The following is a 14875-nucleotide window of genomic DNA, read 5'->3' on the forward strand; positions in this document are numbered from 1 at the left end:
TAGAATATGTAGGGGCAATCGCAGTGGTCATAAGTCACCTTATCAAAGATCTTAAGCAGGGAATAATACAACACCCACATATGTCAAAAGCTTAGCAAAAAGGGCTACGGAAAATGCAACAGATTGGGCCAAATCCAAAGGGCTTATGCCACCAGCTCCAGGCGGATTCTCTGACTCCAGAATGCTTCTTCATATTGCGGTTGAGGGTCTGCAGGCCACTAATGGCTTGGGTGAGGGACCCACCGGGTGACGTGTTGTTCGGTATGAAGGTGCAACATTGATCTCCAAACCGTATATGGCCCGCGGGCCGAGGTTGAAAAACTTGTACACACACGATCCGGCGGGGCGAGCGTTCGAATCCCGTTTCGGCGAAACCTCCGTTCGGCCGAATGAACGTTCGGTGGAAGGTCCATTCGGCGACCTGCCCGTCTGTCAAACGTCCGTCGGCGAAACGTCTTTAGGCGAATCATCCGAGTACCGATGATGTCGCTCACACTGGTACTCAGTGCGCTCAGGGAGGTTGTCTTTCTGCTCAGACCAACAAAAAATTAGAGGGAACTTTGGTTCGGAGCTGAATGAACCAATCACGGTGAGGTATACGGCTCTGGAGGGCGGGACATCGGCCGGGCTGTCCAGTGCCTCGCTCACTCACTCATTCATTCCTCCAATCAGCTGGGCGGAGGAGAAGCCGTGAGGCCGATCACTCCGCTCGGCGCGCACACTCCTCCGCTGCTCTCAGCATAGAACTGAATGAGGTGCTATGACCAGTGATCCAGCCTGTGTCAGTGTCTGTAGCCATCTCCGCGATTGAAACGGAGAGCGAAAGTGCACATGCGCCACAAACCCGCGCGACTGAATGTGAAAGATCAACCCGAGACTCATTCCAAGTGGAAAAACATATTACAGAGCCCCAGAGATGTCTCTTTCAAAGCCTGCCGTGAAGAGAAAGGTCGGTGATGAGCACAGACAGTTTCAAGAAAAGTGAGGAGTGCAATATTTCTTTGTTGAACACAGGGGCACCCCGACGTGTCCCATTTACACTGAATAAGTTGCGGTGCACAAGGAATACAATTTGAAACGTAATTGTACTACGAGACATGCTGAGGAGTACGAAAAATACCAGGGAGATGAGAGAGCCAACCAGGTTGCCAGTCTTAAAACATGTCTTCTGAGGCAACAGGATTTCTTCAAGAAGGCTACCAAAGACAGTAATGCAGCAGTCAAAGCTAGCTACGCCGTTTGTGAGTTGATTGATCCTGTGCTAAGTGATCCCAAATGGCTCATGGACTTGGCTTTTCTTGTTGATATCACACATGAGCTTAATGTACTGAACAAGAAGCTACAAGGCCAGGGGCAACTTGTCAGTGCTGCCTATGACAACGTGAGAGCATTCTGCACTAAACTTGTGTTATGGAAAGCCCAGCTCTCTCAGACAAACCTTTGCCATTTCCCAGCATGCAAGGCTCTCGTGGATGCAGGCACACCATTCAGTGGTGAGAAGTATGTTGAGGCCATTTCGAAGCTACAGGAGGAATTTGATCACAGATTTGCAGACTTCAAGACACACAAAGCCACATTTCAAATTTTTGCGGACCCCTTCTGCTTTGATGTGGAAGATGCCCCTCCTGAGCTTCAAATGGAGCTCATTGACCTGCAGTGCAACTCTGCACTCAAAGCCAAGTTCAGGGAGGTGAGTGGAGAAGCAGACAAGCTTGGGCAATTTTTGAGAGAGTTGACCCCCAGCTTCCCTGAACTTTCCCGAAGGTTCAAACGGACCATGTGCCTTTTTGGGAGCACATACTTGTGTGAGAAGCTCTTCTCCACCTTGAACTTCAATAAGTCCAAGTACAGGTCCAGACTTACTGATGAGCATCTTCAAGCTCTACTGAGGGTCTCCACTGCTTCCTCCCTCAAGCCAAATGTGACTATGTGAGAAGAAACGCTGCCAGGTCTCTAGCAGCAAGGAGTAGGCAAGAGAAGCCGTGTTCAGAATATTTCATGTTCAATGTTCCATTCAAGTTCAGAAAGTTAAAGGTTAAAGAGCTGTTAATACAGACATTTGAAACGGAATAAAAATAATTCATTTTCTCTACTTAGCCAGCCAGTGTATATCTACTGTATGCTCATTAGTATTATTTGGTTTTGTATTACTGATTGATTTATTTTTTATTCATCTTTAAGTTAATTTATTTAATTCATTATTTTTTGTTAAAAAATAAAGATATTTGATAACGTTGGAATGTTTTATCAGTGCTTTTCTTGTGGAAATCCTGATGCGGCCCAGTCTCACCCAGACTCGGCCTCTAGCGGCCCCCAGGTAAATTGAGTTCGAGACCCCTGATCTACAGTGAAGGAGATACAATTGGCTGAAATCCAGTATGATGATGGGTCCCTCCCGACGGTGTCGATCGGTATGGAGAGAGGGAGATCCAACATACATTGATGCGATTGGCATCCCCGGGGCGTACCAGATGAGTATAAGTTGGCTAATCAGATCGCAGCAGGTTGGGAGTCTATTTTTTTTTAAATTACTCCAAACAAAAATGTTGATCGGATAAATTACCTGCATTACAATGTCCAAAAACTTGGAAATTATACCGAACAGGGATTTGTGGCGATAAAGGAACAATTGGCAGCCACCAGTCTTATGGCGTTCCAGGATCGCATAGCAGTTGATATGCTGCTTGCGGAGCAAGGGGGCGTGTGTAAAATGTTTGGAGATCAATGTTGCACCTTCATACCGAACAACACGTCACCCGGTGGGTCCCTCACCCAAGCCATTAGTGGCCTGCAGACCCTCAACCGCAATATGAAGAAGCATTCTGGAGTCAGAGAATCCGCCTGGAGCTGGTGGCATAAGCCCTTTGGATTTGGCCCAATCTGTTGCATTTTCCGTAGCCCTTTTTGCTAAGCTTTTGACATATGTGGGTGTTGTATTATTCCCTGCTTAAGATCTTTGATAAGGTGACTTATGACCACTGCGATTGCCCCTACATATTCTAAATTGCATGAATTATATCCTCTGTTGATGAGACATACTGAGGGAAGCAGTGAATTTCAAGAGCATGGTAATTCCGAGGATGAAAAATGATGGCGAAAATGATTTTGTTTTCTGCTTTCAGACCTGCCGAACGAGTAGGGCCTAAGCGGGTAAAATTAAAACAGCCAACGGAGATATCCCTCTCTTCTTGGATTTGCCATAAAATAAATAACGAACATATAATAAAAAGGGGGAATGTTGGGTTCATTCTGGGATGTTACTATATGTTCATTTGGAATTAATGGAATCAAGTTGAAAGGAAGTTTTATTAAGGGGATCATGTGCAAATTTATAATATAGGGGGGAATGTTGGAGTAATCATTATTATAAATGTGTTTGCAATGAATATAAAGCCTTATAATATACATGCTTACTATATTAATCAATATATTTGCTTATTAGGAATAGTAATGCTCATCCTAAATGTGTAACTATATTAAACAATATATATATATGTGTTGATCGCTTTCAACGAAGACAAACGCTTACCCCAAGGTCGCTCTCCAGGACAGCTGGCTCCAGCGAGAGATACAAGTTTGCTAGGACATAAACAATACATTGAGTCCTTGCTCCGAGGACTGATTACTGGAAGATACGTCTCAACCTTTTCCCCAGATGCAAGTTCGCAATGAAGATCTGTGAAGGACGCTTAAATTGTTGTTGGTTCAGCGGATGGCTATCAAGCATATTGTTTTAATTTGTGACGCTAGGTTGACGCTAGGTTTGCTTGATTATGGAATTGTTTTGTTTCTTGCTTACGCAATTGGATCTTGTCGATAACCTTGTAATTGTTTTGATTTGAGGCCTTAAATGGGCAGGACATAATGCCACTCGTTAGAATAATCTTGATCGGACGAGCGGCTGGATGTATTCTCTTTTTGCAAGAATTAAATGGTGATGTGACTACAGATGCCTTTTTTATTGAAAGCTGAAATACCTAAGGATAAACCTACAATTGGATAAACCTAACACCTATCTCTGTAAAGTGAATATTTGTGTTTGATTTACTCAATCAGTTAATGTACCCATGCATTTCCACTCTATCATTTCAACGCTCTTCTCCTTTTCTGTAGTAAAGTCAAGATGTTATTAGTAAACTCAAGAGCAACACTTTGATCACCATAGTAACGTGAAACCTGAATGACCTTCTTTCCCCCTTTCTTTAAGGTTTTCAACCTAACCACTTCCTATCACCATAAACTTCAATAAAATTGTAAACTGGAAGAATTTGAGTTGTTCCTGCGTTGATAAGATCGGGGCCCCTTTTCAAGTTTGGGGCAAAATTTGAAGAAAGTAGAGATAACTTGACAGTGGAAAACCAGCATGGCATCATAGACAAAGGATTAAAGGCCTTGAGTCAAAGCCAACGCAGTCGTCGGAAGGGCCTCAAGAGGAGCGAGGCCTCAAGCCATGGCGGAAGAAGCCACTGGGAGGACAATTGAGCTGCTAAGGCTCGAAAGGGCCAAAGCAGAAAGAGCTTTCATCAATCAAGCCACTCACCTAGGCAAAGAGGCAAGAAAACTGGAAAAATCAGAGTTGCTGAAGGAATATAATAGGCTCTATGCACAAGCACGAGAGGTACATGGCACCAATAGCGATTGCGAACTCGGCCTCCTTGCCGAACGGGGAGGTTCCGAGGAAGATATTGAAGGAATATTGGAGAAAATAAAGAAGACCAAAGAAGACTGTGAAACCAAGCTAACAGAAGTAAGGGAAATAGTACAATCAAATCTCTGGGACAGATTTGGTAGAGATGAGCTCTTGAGCGCAATGGTGGAAGCAGAAGTATACTGCGAACATGCCCTTGGGGCCCCAGGGACTGCGGCATGTAAAGCCTATGAACAGCACGTAAGCAACGCAAAGAAAAGCGTGCTTGAGTTCACGACAATATACAAGGAGTGGGGAAAATGGATCCCAGATGAAGCAAAAGCCACCTGGGAGAGGAAACAAGAGAACCTTAAGAAACAAAAGGTCGCCATCAATATAAAGAAAGCAGACCAACTAGGAAGGCCCGAGAAGGAGGGAACAAAAGAAGGAACCCTCCGAACAAAGCCTGCAGAACAGCCACCCGGTCTCAAAATTAAGGACACCAGTCTGCCCAAATTCTATGGCTCCAGGAGAGATTTCCACCCATGGAAGAAGACCTGGGAAAGTCTTCAGAAAGAAGGCGAGCCAACTGGCTCGACGGGAGCCAGAAGACTCCAGCTCCTTGAAAGTGTGGACGGGAGGATCAGCAGAGACCTAAGCCTGTCCACCTGTGAGACCACCGAAGACATATTCAGGATACTGGAAAACCGATTCGGAAACAAAACAACAATAGCCTTGGAAATCGTTGGAGACCTGGAAAAAATCTCCATCCTGACATCAGACCAACCCCGGAAAGTAATTGACATGATCCAGGCAATCGAAAAGCCCCTCAACGATCTCATAGAACTCGACTACACTGGAGCCATCAAAAATCCGCTTGTGATCAGATCAATAGAGAGTAAATTACCAGAAACAATAATGACGAACTGGTTAATCTTCATGACCAACCGAGCTAATGGAGTCACCCCAGACAACCACTTCGACAACCTCCTAAGGTACCTGAAGGACCAAGAGGAGGTCTTGGAGAGGATCGAGCAGCTTAAAACATCTCGGAAGCCCGAGAGAAGATCAGTAGAACCAAGGCCAAATGAACCCAGAAGGTACGCCTCGACCAAGACCAAGACCACGAGCAAAGGGGGATGTGTTGTCTGCGGGGAAGAGGGGCACCCAGAGAAGCTTTTCTTCTGCAAGGCGTTCAAAAACCTGAAACCAAAAGACAAGTTGAGTGCAGTTGAACGGTTGGGAGCCTGCAAAAAGTGCCTAGGGTGTCACAAAGATGAAAGCGAATGCAGGGACACTTACTTGTGCAGGAAACAGAGCTGCAAGAAAGACCATCACTTTTTCTTGTGTCAAAAAGGAGACGCGACACCAAGACTAAACGCGGGGAGGCTCGAATTGACAGAACGACAACAGCGATTCATGTCTGGACTGTCCCCCGAAGCACCAGAAGAATTCAAGAGAGCCTTCACCAATGTTTCGGCAAGGTCGCTCTGCACGGACAAGTCTGCAGGAATGGGGCATAGTGCAGGGGAGGAACTCCCAGTGATGCTCATGCTCCTCGAAGTAACAGCCAATGCAGGTCAGAAGATCGGAACACTGATTGACTTGGCGTCTGATACTAACTACATTACCCACAGCGCAGCCAAGAGACTCAACCTCATAAGTGAGAAGGTCACTCTATTGGTCCACGGTGTTGGGAGGATGGTTCTGAAAGAAAGAACTAAAAAATATCTGCTCCGAGTGAGAATCAAGACACTAAGAGACCATGAACTCACTTGTTATGGTTTGAAAGAAATAGCAAAGATAGGTAGGACTATCAAACCCGAAAAACTGAAAGGGTTCTTCCCAGATGTCAGCTTAGAGGACCTGCACAGACCAGAGCAAGTCGAGCTGCTCATCGGTCACCGGGAAGGACGCCTCGCACCACAGAGGGTGAAGGTGATCGGCGACCTCGTCTTATGGGACGGGCCATTGGGGAAGATCATTGGCGGAACGCACCCAGACCTCTTTGAGGAAGAGAGTGTGGCAGCTCGCACATCCAGGACATACTTTTCACGGTCCATGAGGGCCACAGCTGTGAAATACCAGGAACTCAGAGCACCAGAGGAATTCAAAGCTGAAACTAGAAGCACTGTCACAAAGAATTCCTCAACTGGTGGAAATGGGACAGTATTGGGGCAGCCTGCGAACCAAAGTGCGGAGGATGCAGATGTGGTAACTGCCAGCCAGGAGGCAAGGAGATGACACTGAGCGAGGAGAGAGAGAGCTGGAAATCATCAGGAAAGGCCTCACCTATGTCACCACCGATGATCACGTCAACCAACCTCACTGGGATACGAAATACCCATGGATCGAAGACCCCATTTCTCTACCCTACAACAGAAGTGGAGTAGAAGCAACCTTTCTGAGAACAGAAGAACAACTCAAGAAAGAACACAAGTGGAAAGTGGCATACGCATCCCAAGTCCATGAAATGGTGGAAAGAAGAGCAGCAAAGAAACTCAGCAAAGAAATGATCACCAATTGGAGAGGACCGGTGTGGTACGTTAGCCACTTGGTAGCGCCAAACCCCCACTCCGTCACCACACCAGTGCGCCTAGTCTGGAGCAGCAGCCAGAAGTTCAAGGGACTTAGCATGAACGATATCCTGTTGAAAGGACCAGACGTCCTCAACCCAATCCGAGCAGTTTTACTCAGATTCAGAAGAGGAGTGCATGCAGCCCTTGGAGACATCAAGAAGATGTACAACTCGGTGTGGTTGGAAGAACCAGAAATGCACCTACACAGATTTCTTTGGAGAGACACCGAAGAAAGTGAAATTTAGGAGTATGCCATCACCCGAGTCAACATTGGCGATCGTCCAGCAGGATGCATTGCACAGCTGCAAATGAGAGAGACTGCAAAGCTTTAAAAAGGCAATGGAAGCAAAACTGAGTTCGGTAGTGCTTTATTTGGACATTTTACAATTTACTCAAGTCATCATCACCTTCAAATCCCTCAAACTCCTCATCTTCTGTGTCAGAATTAAACAATTGCCCGAACGAGCCTTCCAAATAGCCGGATCCCCCCCTCTCTTCATTTTCAGAGTCACCGTAATTTCCATGTGGCTCCTTAGAAATTATGCAGGCTTTGGCAAAAGCTCGAACAACCGTGCAAGCAGACACGTTCGCCCAGGCGGCAACGATCCATTGAAATCGTAGCGTAAGAAGCCCGGCGCTGCCTGCCACTTTTCGTGAAGCTGTGTTCACCAGCCGGGCATGGAGTCGCAAATCAAAACAGAGGGCGAGCCGTCATATACGTCACGAGCGCCGCCGAGACTGGTTACGTGACGTATACTCAGAGCTTGCTGTCATTCCCGGAGGCTTGACCAAAGAATTACAGCCGCTGGACATCGGCATCAACCGGGCTTTCAAATCAAAGTTACAAGCGGCGTGGGAGCAGTGGATGATCGCTGGCAAACACAGCTTCATTATAGCTGATCCCGCGTGCATGACAACGGAGGCACGGCTGAACGGCTCCAAAGACGTCTTGGACTAGCACAAAGAAACCAATCCATGCGACAGGTGCGACAAGTCGCAAAGGCCGCAGAACAACAAAGCAAAAAGTACAAAGCAAATCAAAGAATATGGGATGTCATTAAGAAATTCCAAAGTGCAATAAAAAAAGACAGAAAAGCAGCAAAAACACAAAACGAGCAAGAGCGGACGGAGCTACCACTGCCGGCTGCCACTTGAGCGGCGCCATCTTGGTTGCAGTAGCAAAAACGGATACAGACACAAGTAAAAGACGATTTAAAGGAGGATAAAACTGGAACCATACACATGAAGTCTTCCACAAGATGGGGAACTTCTACAGGTTGAAAATATGAAGAGTCACTCTTCCAGGCTTATCCGCACAGTGCCTCAGTAGTCTGAAGCTGAAGAATTAACAGTAGCAGAGTACAACACATTGACTCCAATTCCGGCCTGGTAAGCGCCGACAGCTCTTCCATCTTAATAATGGATGGAATGGTTTGTCTGAATAATAATAATAATCGGACATAGGCCCTGTCGTCATTATCAACAACACAAAAAGCCTACTTGTCATCACACCCAGAAGCATCGCTTCTTCTCCCGGCTCCCCCAGCTCCGGCTTTCCAGCGGCATTGAGGTGTTGCTCCTTCTGCTGTGTATTGTTCGCAGCTAATCCCATGTGTATGATAGCGTAGGCATGGCTGAATGGTTCCAAAAAAGAAGTAGCAGAAAGAAGCAAGGCTAAATCCAAAAAAATGTCTCTTACATTTTTTAAGCAAAAGTACCACATTTCCAATTTAAACGCTTCAAAACTCACACTATCGCTACAGTTTATGCCATCTTGATTCAACTGCACTGAAAAATGAATGAATTCGGTAACATGAGTGCATTGTGATTCATCCGAGTTACAAGTCCTGACGAATGATTCGTCTTGTGCGACTTCAGTGTGGCCATCGATTCGGAATCGATTGCTTAGGTAGTAGCCTCTATAACTTTAACATTTTCTTTTTTTCATAGGGGAAGTAAGTATTATTAAGGCTTACTAAACCACCAGTACAGTGGTACCTCGAGATACGAGCTTAATGCGTTCCGGAACTGAGCTCGTATGCCGATTTACTCATAATTCAAACGAGCGATTCCCATAGAAATGAACTAAAAACAAATTAATTTGTTCCAACCCTCTGAAAAAACACCAAAAACAGGATATTGGATTGGAAAAACATTTCTAATTGCTCTAATTTGCCATCTATTAACAAAGTAACAAATAACTAGTGGTTTAATAGTACTAAAATGTGTTTAATAGTATACTAAAATTAGACGGATTTTGCAGAGGGAAGAGGGACAGAGAGAGGGGAGGGAGATGGGGGTGAGAGAGAGAGACTTTTTGCTCGGCAACACGCTCGTAACAACGTAAACAAATTTAAATGAACTTGGATTACGATGCAGACACACTCAAAAATAAATTTAATCTAACCTTGCACTAAACTTAATTCTAATTTTGTTTTAAATATTTATATACCTTTCTTCTCCCGGGTTGGCTCTATTTGCCCCGCCTTCACCCTGACTTTTAGATGCAACCTATTGAGGGTTGTTTGCTTTTGTCTTCCCTTCAAAATATTCCCAAAATGATGCACACAAATGTTCTCACAATAGGATAACGCACGACCACTTTCCAGCTTGCCAAGGAAGTAGTACTCCTCTTGTATTAGCGAACAAGCTCCGCCATTCGAAATGACTAACGGGAAAAAAAACACTGAAAAAACGCAACGCTCTGCCCAGTGCTCGTAGAGACATTTCACGAGGGAGTTGCGACCAGAAAGACAGTGCCCATGATGTTGTTATGAGCAGCCTCTCGCGTCCGCTGTATGCTCGTATATCAAAATTTGTCTCCTATCTCAAGATAAATATTTGCTAAAAAAAATACTCGTATATCAAATTGCTCGTATGTCGGGGCACTCGTATGTCGAGGTACAGTGGTACCTCGTCATACGACCGTTCGTCATACAATATTCTCGTCTTACGACGGAAATTTCGATTGAATAATTCGCCCATCATGCGATCAAAATTTCGTGATGCGACCAAGCCAGGTGGCCATGGCACTGTCTTTTTTGCATATCTTTCGTGTATAACAATATTTACGAGCACCGAATGAGTTATTCAGACCAGGAAAGGCACAACGCGCATGCGCGGGAAAAAGAGGGCTTTCTGGGTAATGAAGTATACTCGTGCACACAACGCCGACAGGCAATGGCACTCTTTCTCAGAATAAAACTTTACCCACAATCAATACGTGGGTAAGCTCAGCTGCTGCATTTCCTGTTATTTTTATCTAATACGAGGAGTATTATATTACTTCTCGTTCGCTGCTCATAAGAACATCAGGGGCACTGGCTCGCAACTCCCCGCAATAGCATCCCCGGTAGCAACTCTATCATAGGCGCCGTTCAAAGCGGATGCGACCACAGATGCTACAAGCTAAAAGGGAGCCGCTAGCCAGCGCCCCGGAAGCTCCCATGAGCAGCGGAGCGATCGCTGATAAAAGACTGCTGCTCGTTGGCAAGTGGTCGTGCATTATCCGATTGTGAGGACATTTGTGTGCATCATTTTCAGAATATTTTGAAGGGAATAGTACAACAGCAAACAGCCCATCGATTGCGAACGTGAGGGTGGAGTGTTTGTTCCGTTTACGAGTGCGTTGTGTGGAAAAAAAAAAACGAAGCCCTCCCGCCCCTTTTGTGCTCCTCTCCCTCGGTGCTTTCCATGCTTTGTCAAGCTGTATTGATGTCGATGTATACAGGCCACAATCCATTCGTAACTAGTAGCTAGCTGGTAGCTAGCGTAACTTTTCCAACGGTGCTTTCCATGCTTTGTCAAGCTGTATTGATGTTGATGTATACAGGCCACAATCCATTGGGTGAATTGACAAAAGAACTACTACATATCCCAGCAGTCATTGCGCAGTACTTTGTCTACGGGAAAATAGTAGAGTCGGTGTACCCTATCAACTGATTCATTTTATTTTATCGTGATAACAATTTTAGTATTGGTCCATATATAAAGCGCACTGGATTATTAGACGCCCTGTCTATTTTGGAGAAAATTTAAGACTTTTATGTGCGCCTTATAGTCGTGAAAATACGGTAGTTCAATTTTTATACTTATTTTCAATAAGCTGTTGTTTAAAAAAACACAATATTAATGTAAAACATGATAATAACAGTTTGATTTAAATTGTCCTATATTTCTTTTTTACATTTAATATCGATTTTGTGCGAAACGCATTCACTCCTGATGAAAATATAAAACTCTGGAAATGGGACAACGGTACTCCTGAAATGGGGTCGACGGAGGTTGGCAGCTCTGGACAGGTGTCTGATCAGCATTGCCAAACTGATCCAGTGGGTAAGAGTTATTTTTCTTTAAGTTGATCACGTAGCGCTGATAAGACAACAGCTTCTTTCCAAAATCAGAGGACAGGCGCTCCTAGACTTGTTCTGCGTTGGAGCGTTAGTCCGTTACGCTGGATCATTCTTTTACACCAGCCGAGGCTTCCATTGAAGTCAGCGGTGGGTATGCTTTGAGCTGAATGACAGCCCTGCTGATGGGCATCCCATCCTTTCATTTCTTGTCCACGTACGCGCACACCCTCCTGTCAAGCTCTTGGAAGTGGCCGCTCTGAGAACCACGGAAAGCTTTTCTTTGACTGAGAGCATTTTTTTGGCGATCTTTTTTTAGCTCTCCATCACATTATACTCTGTGACACCATATTTCACAGCTGCTTTGCAATTGTTTGAAGCCCTCATTTATCAACATCAGCTTGACGTTTGCATCATAACTTTTCGTCAGCCAGGGGTTTGCCCTGGCGTAGGGATTTAAGTTCAGCATTCACTTTAAAGATACATTGCGACATCTAGCATTGTGAATGAGTATGATGTCTGGACACCAAAAATAAGACGACCCCCACTCTTTTAGTCTTTTTGTAATGTAAAAAACCATTGTCGTGACTGGCTTGATTTGGGAAACGTGAAAGGTGGGGTGGATGCGGAGGGGCGATGGGAGCTTGAGGCGCACGGCGCATGGGTTTATTACCCGTTCGATCTCGTAAGGACCGATGAAGCGGGGGGACAGCTTCCGGGACTCGTTCCTTAGGGGGAGATCATACCTTTTGATGAACAACATAGGCTGGTGCGGGGGCACGACGGCGGTTGGCCTGCCTTTGGGCACGGGTGGAAGCGTGCTGAAGCGCAGCCCGGGCCTTCTCCCAGATACGGCCACATCTGGTCAGGTGTGCCTGGACAAAGGGCACGGCAATATCTGACTCCAGGGAAGGAAATAAGGGGGGTTGATAGCCTAGGGAGCACTCGAAAGGGGACAGGTTGGAGGAGGAGTTAGGGTGGGAGTTGTGGGCGTACTCAATCCAGGGCAGCTGGTCGCTCCATGTGGTTGGGTTGGCATGGGTGGCGCAGCGAATCGCTGCCTCCCACTGCTGATTTGTGCGCTCACACTGACCGTTAGACTGCGGATGATATCCCGAGGAGAGGCTTGCTGTGATCTTAAGGGCTGAACAGAAGGCAGACCAGACGTGAGAAGTGAATTGTGGACCCCAGTTAGAGACGATGTTGGCCGGGATTCCATGCAGGCGGAAAACATGCTGCGTAAGGAGGGCGGCCATCTCCTGGGCTGAAGGTAGTTTTCGGAGGGCGATGAAGTGGGCAGCCTTGGAAAACCGGTCGACTATGGTTAGTATGACAGAGTTTCCCTGGGATTCAGGAAGGCCCGTGACGAAGTCGACCGCAATGTGAGACCTGGGACGGCTAGGAATTGGAGTGGAAGAAGTAGACAGGAGATCAGCTTGGTGGAGGATTTGTTGCGCGCACACTTGGCAGGCAGATACGAAAGATCGTGTATCTGCCCTTAACGTCGGCCACCAAAAGCGCTAGCGCAACACCGCCAGTGTGCAGGCAACCCCCGGGTGGCGAGTCAGGCCGGAGGTGTGGGTCCATTCTAGCACCTTGATTCCAATTGGTGTTCATTCAATTCATTCATTCAATTTCCATTGGTGTCGGAACATAAAGATCCTTATGCGTACCTCGTCTTGGATCCGGCTCCAATTCTTGGGCCCTCAGTACGTCATGAGCTGGTTGATTGGTGGGGGCATGGTTGGAGCCCACGGGGTCCGTGTTGGCTGGATCGTGCTGTTACGATCGGGGATGGCGGACCCCAAAGCAGAAAAGGGCTGCGAGTCTGGTTTCTCGAATCTTTATTAGAATCGTCCAAGAGACGGGCAAAGGCACAAGAGGGGATAGCATCGGCGAGTCGTTAGTCGTAGAAGGAAGGTCGGTAGGCGTGAACTCCAGAGTGGAGGGTAGAAAGGGGGAAGGCAAAGTCCTTGTCCATGGTCGGTGGTCCGTGGTCGTGGGGCTGAGCGTGGTCGGAATCCTGGGTGCAAAACAAGAGGTCATAGATCAATAAAGGCAGGCAAGGAGAAAATACAAGAGGGTACCTAACAGTGAACTGATAAGACGATCCAGCGGTGTGGTCATGTTCTTGGTGGCTTTAAATAGTCCTCACTGGCTAATGACTCACACCTGTAATCGCTTGAGTCATTAGGTGCTGGGCCTGTGATTGGATGGCAGGCACAACCAGCCACCAGTCTGGTCTGGGGCCTGACAAAAGCGCTAGATTTCATGTATGAACAGTGTGGGGAGGAACCTTTGGGTGATCCAAAGTCTGTTCCGTATTGTTATTGTCAAGTGCTGAAAACCGTGAGATGTTGGAAAGAACAAATTGACAAGGCCATCATGGGTGTGGTGAAGCTTGAGGAGAGGAAACATACAGTTGTTCCTTCCAACCAGAAATGTGTTTGAAGGTTCTGTACATACAGTACGAATGGATTCAGAACAGAGTATGTTGATTATATCCACATCAAGCATATCCCTACCTGTTCGTGTATTTGTTGATAGTTGTCTTGAGTGGACACAAAGGTTCAAAAGAAGTTGAACACTTTCTTTCCAAACACATCATGATCTTGACTTGGTGATAGGTTCACCAATAGGTATTCCCAAATTCACCTTTCAACAGAAGATGCATCTGACTCATAAACGGGTTTCTTGCAAGAGAGAATCGATCCTCACGCGCCTTTGGACCAGATCATTCTAACACTTGGTTATGTGACTAAAAATCTGCATCACATTTGAATCTCAAGAACAAGATACCGTTTAAAAAAAGGTCTCGATAAATCCACCCGAGAGACTTTTAAGGCTGTAAAGAACCATCTCAAAACACTTTTGGATGCCATACAAAACTCTAAAAAGATGGCAGAAAAAAACAAAAAACGATTTGACCGATCATCAGAGAGACCATATTAGATGTTGGTGACAGTGTTCTCCATTTCAGAGGTAAACACAAATTGGCAGACCTATGGGAGCCAATTGTGAATGTTGCCACCCAAAAACGTTTGCTTGTCTATACAGTGAGACCAGATATCTAAAAACTATATATAAATATATCAATATATCTCTGGCTCCGCCTCTCCACCTCTCCGCCTCTCCGCCTCTTCGCCTCTCCGTCTCTCCGTCTCTCCGTCTCTCTATCTCTCTGTCTCTCTATCTCTCTATCAATCCATTTATCTTTCTATTTAACTATATCTGTATATGTCTGTATCTGTATATGTCTGTATCTGTATATGTCTGTATCTGTATATGTCTGTATCTGTATATGTCTGTATCTGTATATG

General features: G+C 45.8%; 1 protein-coding gene across 1 annotated transcript in view; it reads right to left on the minus strand.

Moving 5' to 3' along the window:
• Window positions 1–14875, minus strand: part of LOC144087087 (gamma-crystallin M3-like) — a 47803-nt gene that overhangs the window by 16089 nt on the left and 16839 nt on the right. The window contains exon 2 of the mRNA XM_077617385.1: window positions 4013–13578. The gene's annotated coding sequence lies outside the window, so the exon portion shown is untranslated. The remainder of the gene's footprint in view (window positions 1–4012; window positions 13579–14875) is intronic.

Source organism: Stigmatopora argus, chromosome 13 (assembly GCF_051989625.1).
Source record: "Stigmatopora argus isolate UIUO_Sarg chromosome 13, RoL_Sarg_1.0, whole genome shotgun sequence".
NCBI lineage: Eukaryota > Metazoa > Chordata > Actinopteri > Syngnathiformes > Syngnathidae > Stigmatopora > Stigmatopora argus.